Below are 8,931 nucleotides of genomic sequence, written 5' to 3'. Positions count from 1 at the left end.
GGAAGGGAGCCCTGGGGGTAGAATTGGGCGGCCATACATGATCTCAAAGGGTGACAAGAAGGAAGGTTTCTTTGGGAGGGCCTGAATGCAGAGTAGAGCTAAGGGAAGTAGGCGAACCCAGTCAAGGTGTAGTTCTAGAGATTGTTTGGTCAGGATGTCTTTTAGAGTCCTATTGGCTCTTTCTACTTTTCCCAAAGCCTGTGGTTGATAAGGACAGTGTAGATGCTAGGGGAGTGAGAGCGACTTGGAGAGGTTCTGAATAATTTGGGCAGTGAACTCAGGGCCATTATCTGATTGGAGGGAAGTGGGCATCCCGAACCTAGGAAAGATCTGGGTGAGGAGGGTAGAGGCAACTGCGGACGCTTGTTTGTTAGTGGTGGGGAAAGCCTCGACCCATCCTGAAAATGTATCTACTAACACGAGTAGATATCTGGTACGCCATACGGGGGACATGTTAGTGAAGTCTATTTGCCAATCTGCAGCGGGGACATTACCCCGTGCTTGATGAGCCGGGAAGGGTCGGGCCTTGAGGGGGGTATTAGGGTTAGTGCGTTGTCAAATGGTGCACCTGCGGGTGATTTGGTCAAGTAGGGTTTTGTCTTTAGGAGAGAGAGAAAAAAAGGATTGTAAAAAATGGATTAAGGATTGGGGGCTAGGATGGAACAGATCGTGTAAGAGGCGGAAGAGAGACTCTCTGTCCTGGGAACAGAGGTCCTGGGGAAAGAGGGTGTCTTGTGATAAGGCTAAAACTGCAGGGGCAGACGGATCGCTGTCTGGTGCTTCTTCTGATAGGGCAATTGACCGGGCTACTCTGTCAGCTTTTTTGTTACCTCTTGTAATGGGGGAGTCGTCCTTTTGATGTGATTTGCAGTGGACTATGCCCAGTTGGTGTGGGAGTTGTGAAGCCTCTAGAAGTTTAGTAATTAAGGCTGAATTAGTGATGGAATTCCCTTTTGTGGTGAGGAGGCCTTGTTCTTTCCATACTGCCGCATGAGACAAGAGAATGTGGAATACGTATTTGGAGTCAGTGTACAGTGTGAGAGACGTGTCCTGGGCCAGAGTGCAAGCTCTGGTGGCTGCAATGAGTTCGGCCTGTTGATTGGTTATACCAGGGGGTAGGGCTCGTGCCTCGATGACGTCTTCGAGGGAGACTATTGCGTATCCTTTGTAATGGGTGCCCTCATGTTTAAAGGAGGACCCATCAGTAAACCAGATGAGGTCGGAGTGTGAGAGGGCTCCTTCGGAGATTGTGGAGTGGCACGGAAGGAAGTTGTGAAGGGCTTCCAGGCAATCATGCGAGGGAGTATGAGGAGAGTAGGGTAGAGGAAGAAGAGAGGCCGGATTCAGGGGCGGGCAGGAGAGGAAAGAAATGTCTGGATTTTGGAGGAAAGAGGACAGTAAGGTCAGGAGTCTGGAGGGAGGGAGAGTCTGTAAACTTTTGTAGGTTAAGAGGTCTTTTAGGTAATGTGGGGACAGAATGGTAAGGGGCACCCCGAATGTCAGTTTATGAGCTTCCTTCTGCAAGAGCTGTCCAGCTGCTAATGCCCGTAGGCAGGGGGCCCATCCCCGAACTGTGGGGTCTAATTGCTTGGAAAGATAAGCTACTGGGGCAAAGGATGGGCCATAATATTGGCCTAGGACTCCTAGAGCTTGACTGGACCTCTCATGAGTGTATAATGAGAAGGGCTTCGACAAATCAGGAAGATGGAGAGCTGGGGCTTCCACAAGGGCTCGACGGAGCTTAATGAAGGAGTGTCGGAGTGAGGAGGATAATGGTTCTTCAGGGGGGCCCTTGCTGAGATCGTATAGGGGTCTTGCCAACAGGGAGAAGTTAGGGGTCCACGCTCTAAAATACCCAGCCAGGCCTAGAAAGGACAGGATTTCTGTCTTGGTTTTGGGAATGAGCAGGTCAGAGAGGAGCCGTTTTCTGTCTAAGGTAATGGACTTTCTTTGTTGAGATAGAAGAAATCCGAGGTAAGTGACAGAAGGGGAAGAGATTTGAGCTTTGACAGGGGATACCCGGTAACCTCTGGAAGCTAAAAGGTTAAGTAGGGAGGCAGTGTCAAGTTGAGACTGTTCCCACAAGGGACTGCAGAGTAGAAGATCGTCCATGTATTGTAATAAGGTGGACTCGGAGTGATCATGATGAAACTGTTTGAGGTCTTGAGCTAGGACCTGTCCAAAAATATGGGGACTATCTCGGAAGCCTTGTGGCAAAACTGTCCAAGTGAGTTGTTCAGAATGTCTTGTGTATGGGTCCGTCCAGGTGAAGGCAAAAAAATCTTGGGAGGAGGGGTCCAGAGGGATAGAAAAAAATGCATCCTTGAGATCTAGGACTGAGAAGTGGGAGGCCGAGGCAGGGATCTGCGATAAAAGGGTGTATGGATTTGGGACTAAGGGATGAATAGGGACGATGGCCATGTTGATGAGGCGAAGGTCTTGGACGAGGCGGAAAGATCCGTTGGTTTTTTTAACAGCTAATATGGGGGTATTAAATGGGGAGTGAGTGGGTCTGAAGTACTTTTTGTTTAAAAGATCTTGAATGATGGGTTGGAGGCCTATGAGGGCTGAAGTGGTTAGGGGGTATTGGGCCTGACAGATATACTGAGAGGGGTCACATAATTTGATAGAGGAAGGAGGACATAGAGCCACGGAGGGGCTTGTAATATCCCAAACTTTGGGATTTACAGGGTGTATGAGGGCAGAACTGGAGCTTTCATTGGGTAGAGGGGAGTCGTCGGCTATGAGGGCCATTAGAAAGGGAGTACTGGGGGCTGTGGGAGTGGATATAGTTATGGAAACATGGAGGAGAGAAAGGATGTCCTGTCCTAGTAAGGGGATGGGACACTGGGGCATAACCAGGAAGGAGTGGGAGAAAGGTGTGGGATTGTCTTGGACTGTGCATAAAAGGAGGGGGGTTTTAATGGGAAAATCTGTTTACCTCCTACCCTGACTATAGGAGTAATGGCAGGCGTGGTAGGGCCCCGGTATTCCCGCAAGACTGAGAAGGTGGCTCCTATATCTAGGAGGAAGGAGATGGGGTGACCGTCTACTATTAAGGTAACCCTGGGCTCCTGTTTGGTGATGGAAATGGTCGGGCGAGAAGCCCCCGGGCCCCGTCAATCTTCTTCTGCCAGCCCCACTAGGGCAGGCTTAGGATGGGGATTGTTCGTACAGCCTCCCCTTCGGGTGGCTGGGCAATCAGACCCCCAGTGGCCCTTTTTGTGGCATCTGGGGCATGGGGTGGTAGGAGATCTGGGGGAGGGGTGCGTCCTTGACCAATGTCCTTCTTGTCCGCACTTGAAACAAGCTCCTGGGGGGGGCTAGTTTGTAGAAGAGCGCCCAGGTTGTGGTTTTATCAGCTGGGCCAGCATTTGGAAATTGGCCTGATCAGCCTTTTGTTTACGGCGTTCTTTCTCCTCCTCCCGGTTATGGAAGACTTTAAAGGCCACTGTTAGGATCTCAGTCTGTGGGGTAGTGGGGCCCTGTTCTAACTTTTTGAGTTTAGCTTTAATTTCGGGGTAGCTTTGAGCTAGGAAGTATGTCATAAGGACATGTCTCCCGTCAGGCGTTTCTGGGTCTAGGCTGGTATACTGTAATAGGGCTTGAGTGAGTCTAAGAACTCAGAGGGAGTCTCGTCCCTCCTTTGAATTATGTCTTGGAGCTTTTGAAAATTGACTACTTTACGAGCTGCCTTTTTCAGACCTGCTATTAAGCAGGAGGCGAAAATATCTCAAGAGCGGAGACCCACGGCGGTTTTATAATCCCAGTGTGGGTCTTGTTCGGGGACAGTGGTGGGGCCAGGGGGATAGGTGGGGTCAGTCCTGTGGGTTTCGGTGGCGTGCGTTTGGGCGAGGTCCCAAACTCGTCTACGCTCTTCAGGAAGGAGGGTATTGGCCAGGAGCATGAAAATGTCATGATGTGTGAGGCTGTATGACTGGAGGGTCCATTGCAACTCCTTGATATATGTCATGGGATCAGTGGAAAAGGAACCTAGGCGTTTCTCAAGTTGGACTAAATCTCCTAAGGAGAAAGGGACGTGAATGCGCATGATGCCTTCAGATCCTGCTACCTCCTGGAGGGGGTCGATAATTTTGGGAGGCCCTTGGGACCGAGTCTGAGGAGGACTGAAGGGTTCTGGCTCAGTCTGTGGGGGAGAAACAGGTGATGGGGGCAAAGACAGAGGAGGCTCCTGGAACTTAGTTAGAGGGGGGCTGAAAGGCTCAGGCTTGAACTGCAAGGGGGGTGAGGTGGGGGAGGAGATGGTGGTGGAGGAAGGGGGAGGGGCTGTTGTAGAAGAGGAGGGGGAGGCGGCGGCGACTGCGGAAGAGGGTGGAGGGGTTGTAGGAGGGGGAGGGGCTGAAGGGGGAAGCCTGTACGGCAGAGGTTCGTAGGATGGATCAAAGGTAATCGAGGAGGGACTGGGAGTGTGTGGAGGGGAGGGAGACGGCTTGCAGGCTAGGAGAACTTGGGGCGGGGAACAGGTTGTGCAGAGGCTGGGATTTTGAGCTAGGAGGCGAAAAGCTTCGATATAGGGAATCTCCTTCCATTTTTTCAGGTGCTGACGGAAGTTAAAGAGATCGCGAGTGATGTTAGGATCAAGAGTTCCCCCTGCGGGCCATTGGTTGTAATTGTCTAGGGGGTATGTCGGCCAATCTTGGGAGTAGTATTTACCGAGAAGTTTTGGTTTTATGTCAGGTGTCAGGCAGGGAGAGGGTAGTTAGATGCTTGAGCAGGCATTCAAGAGGTGAACTTTCAGGAAGGGATGAGGAGGCTCCCATGGCTAAAGGGCAGAGAAGGAGACAAACAGGGGAAGACGAATGGAGAACCTCAGACTGGGAACAGACCGTAAGGAGACAAAGGGCGTCCCCGATGATCCTTAGTGGTCTGCGGAAACTCGTATACGAGTCGGTTTCTTAGGAAGTGTGGATCGTCACCCAGACTTCTCTAAGAAGGCAGAGTGCCGGAATCACGAGGTACCTAGTAGTAGGAATTTTTGGCTGAAGGAATTTTCGGTGGAAGGAACAGAAGGGGGGTGGGGGGGAAGGGAGCGTTCTCATCCGCAAAGGAGCCACCTCGTTTATGGCTGTTGGAGGAGGGGCCTGAGGGTCTGCTGCAGCCGTGAAGGCCTAAGGCGGGGAGAATTCCCTCCTCGTCCCCGAGCGTCAGGGCCTTGCCGGACGATCACGGTCAATAGCTCGGGGAAGAGTGGCCCGCTCTGGGGGAAAACTTACCCAGAGGCCAAAGAGGAGTGGTGAGTGTGATGAGCCAGCGCCAGAAAAAGAGGACGAGGGCAAGCTGCTGCTGGTGTCAGGGAAAGACGGGGCCCAGTTGGGGTGGCCCATCTCCCGGGTTTCGGCACCAGTGAAAGGAAGGGAGCGACACACAGCAGCAATTCACCGGAGAATTCCACTTTATTAGGGAAAGGTGCTGGGTTATATAGGAAGGGGCATGGGGTGATTGTGGTGTTACTTCTACGGGGCTGGTGGCTATTGGCTAGGTGCTGGAATTAGGGGGGCGAGGGGTGATTGGGGTTCAGATGGCGCCGGCAGAAACCGAGGACCCGGAAAAGAAGCAAGAGGTTCGCCATCTTATGGGTGGGGGCCCTTCAAAACCAAACTTTTATTTTTAATAAAAGGAAAAGTAAAGTGTCTAGCTTAGAAAACAACAACAAAAAAGAATCTTTGGCTTGGAGTGTTTGATCAGGAAATCCAGTTGTTTAAATGAATCCAGTATTATACTGAACTTGGGAGGAGATGAAGCCAAATGCCAGTCTTGGTATAGGAATGACCAGGAATAGCAGAGAATGTAAAGGAGAGTTTAGCCAAAGCCAGGAGGCATTGCATGTTAATATCTTGTAAGAATAATGGCCTGAAAATTACACAAGGGAGCTAGAAGTCTCTCAGCTCCCCCCATGTTCTGATATAGGAAGGAAAAAACCCTCTAGGTCTGCAAATAAAGCAGTGTCTTGGGGGAAACCTAGGTGTAATTTGAAAAAGTGGGTTGAGGGAAATTCTTTAAAGAAGAATTTCTTTGTGAGGCATCAGAGAAATGAGGGACCAGGGATGAAAGTATAAGTGAGTTAGGAGAGCTCTGCATTTCAGGCAGGGTTCAAAGATTGTAGAAATGGGAACCATTGTGCAAAGAATTAGCCTCAAGGTTCTCTCACATTTACTTTAAAACTTGTTTTGTACTACTCTTGACTGAAGACCTCAGAGGGATATGGAGCCCAGTCTCCTCAGGCCTGCTGCTCTAACATTGTAAGAAAAAGAGAATGAAGCAGTAGTTTGAACAGTAATTACAAAAACAAACAAGTTAGCTAGACTAAAGCAAACAATTGAAGGAGGGTCCTTCATTGACTCATTTAACAAGAATTTATTGAAATCCGACCAGGGTTTTACTTTGTTCATTGCTATATCGCCAACATCAAGAATGGTGTTTGTGCAAGGATGCAGAGAAAGGGGAGCCCTCCTACACTGCTGGTGGAAATGTAAACTAGTTCAACCACCGTGGAAAACAATATGGAGGTTCTTCAAAAAACTAAAAATAGAAATACAAGTTGACCTGGGAATTCCACTACTAGGAATTTACGAAAAGAAAACAAGATCCCAGATTCAAAAAGACATATGCACCCCTATGTTTATCGCTGCACTATTTACAATAGCCAAGATATGGAAGTAACCTAAGTGTCCATCAGTAGATGAATGGAGAAAGAAGATGTGGTACATTTACACAACAGAATATTATTCAGCCGTAAAAAGAAACAAATCCTACCATTTACAACAACATGGATGGAGCTTGACAGTATTATGCTCAGTGAAATAAACCAGGCAGAGAAAGACAAGTACCAAATCATTTCATTCATTTGTGGAGTATAACAACAAAGCAAAACTGAAAGAACAAAACAGCAGGAGACTAACAGACTCCAAGAAAGGACTAGTAGTTACCAAAGGGAAGGGAGTGGAAAGTGGGTGGGGAGAGAGGAAGAAGGGGATTAAAGGGCATTACAATTAGCAGACATAATGTAGATGGGTCACGGGGAAGGCAGTACAGCATAGAGAAGACAAGTGGTGACTCTCTAGCATCTTACTACACTGATTGAGAGTGACTGCAATGCGGTGTGTGTGGGGTGACTTGATAATATGAGTGAATGCAGTAACTACAATGTTGCTCATGTGAAACCTAAGACTGTATATCAATGATATCTTAATAAAAAATTAAAATTAAAAAAATAGTGCTAGAGGGAAAAAAAGGGTGTTTGTACACACAACCAGCCAGATGAAAACCCAATGGCAAACACCTTAAAAACAAAAATGAGAACAGACCAATTACCAGCAATGAAGTTGAATTGGTAATCATAAAACTACCTAAGACAAAACCCTCTCGACCAGGTGGCTTCACCATTGAATTTTATCAGACATTTAGTGAAGATCTAATACCCATCCACCTTAAAGTTTCCCAAAGAGTAGAAGAGGAGGGAATACTTCCAAACTCATTCTATGAGGCCAGCATCACTCTAATTCCAAAACCAGGCAAAAGCACCACAAAAAAAAGAAAATTACAATATCCCTGATGAATATAGATGCAAAAATACTCAACAAAACATTAGCAAACCAAATTCAAAAATACATAAAAAAGATCACAATCAAGTAGGATTTATTCCAGGGATGCAAGGATGGTACAATATTTGAAAATCCATCAACATCATTCACCACATCAACAAAAAGGACAAAAACCACATGATCATCTCCATAGATGCTGAAAAAGCATTCGACAAAATTCAACATCCATTCATGATAAAACTCAACAAAATGGGTATAGAGGGCAAGTACCTCAACATAACAAAGGCCATATATGACAAACCCACAGCCAACATCATACTTAATGCAGCAAGAAGCTGCAAGGTCTTCCTTTAAGATCGGGAACAAAACAAGGATGCCCACTGTCCCCACTTTTGTTCAATATAGTTCTGGAGGTCCTAGCGATGGCAATCAGACAACACAAAGAAATAAAAGGCATCCAGATTGGTAAAGAAGAAGTTCAACTGTCACTGTTTGCAGATGACATGATATTGTACATAAAAAACCCTAAAGAATCCACTCCAAAACAACTAGATCTAATATCTGAATTGAGCAAAATTTCAGGATGCAAAATTAATACACAGAAATCTGTTGCATTCCTATACACTAATGATGAACTGGCAGAAAGAGAAATCAGGAAAATTCCAAAGAATAAAATACCTAGGAATAAACCTAACCAAGGAAGTGAAAGACCTATACTCTGAAAACTACAAGACACTCATGAGAGAAATTAAAGAAGATACCAATAAATGGAAATACATCCCGTGCTCATGGATAGGAAAAATTGATATTGTTAAAATGGCCATCCTGCCTAAAGCAATCTACAGATTCAATGCAATCCCTATCAAAAACAAACTAGAACAAATAGTTCTAAAATTTATATGGAACCACTTCACATCACACCAGTAAGGATTGCCACCATCCAAAAGACAAACAACAACAAATGTTGGCGAGGATGTGGAGAAAGGGGTACCCTCCTACACTGCTGGTGGGAATGTAAACTAGTTCAACTATTGTGGAAAGCAGTATGGAGGTTCCTCAAAATAGAAATACCATTTGACCCAGGAATTCCACTCCTAGGAATTTACCCAAAGAATGCAGCAGCCCAGTTTGAAAAAGACATATGCACCCCTATGTTTATCCCAGCACTACTTACAATAGCCAAGAAATGGAAGCAACTTAAGTGTCATCAGTAGATGAATGGATAAAGAAGATGTGGTACATATACACAATGGAATATTATTCATCCATAAGAACAAAAATCCTACCATTTGCAGCAACATGGATGGAGCTAGAGGGTATTATGCTCAGTGAAATAAGCCAGGTGGAGAAAGACAAGTATCAGATGATT

The sequence above is a fragment of the Manis pentadactyla genome, chromosome 4 (genome assembly GCF_030020395.1).
Source record: "Manis pentadactyla isolate mManPen7 chromosome 4, mManPen7.hap1, whole genome shotgun sequence".
Lineage (NCBI taxonomy): Eukaryota > Metazoa > Chordata > Mammalia > Pholidota > Manidae > Manis > Manis pentadactyla.
The sequence above is the reverse complement of the archived record's forward strand: the minus strand, read 5'-3'. Positions refer to the sequence as shown.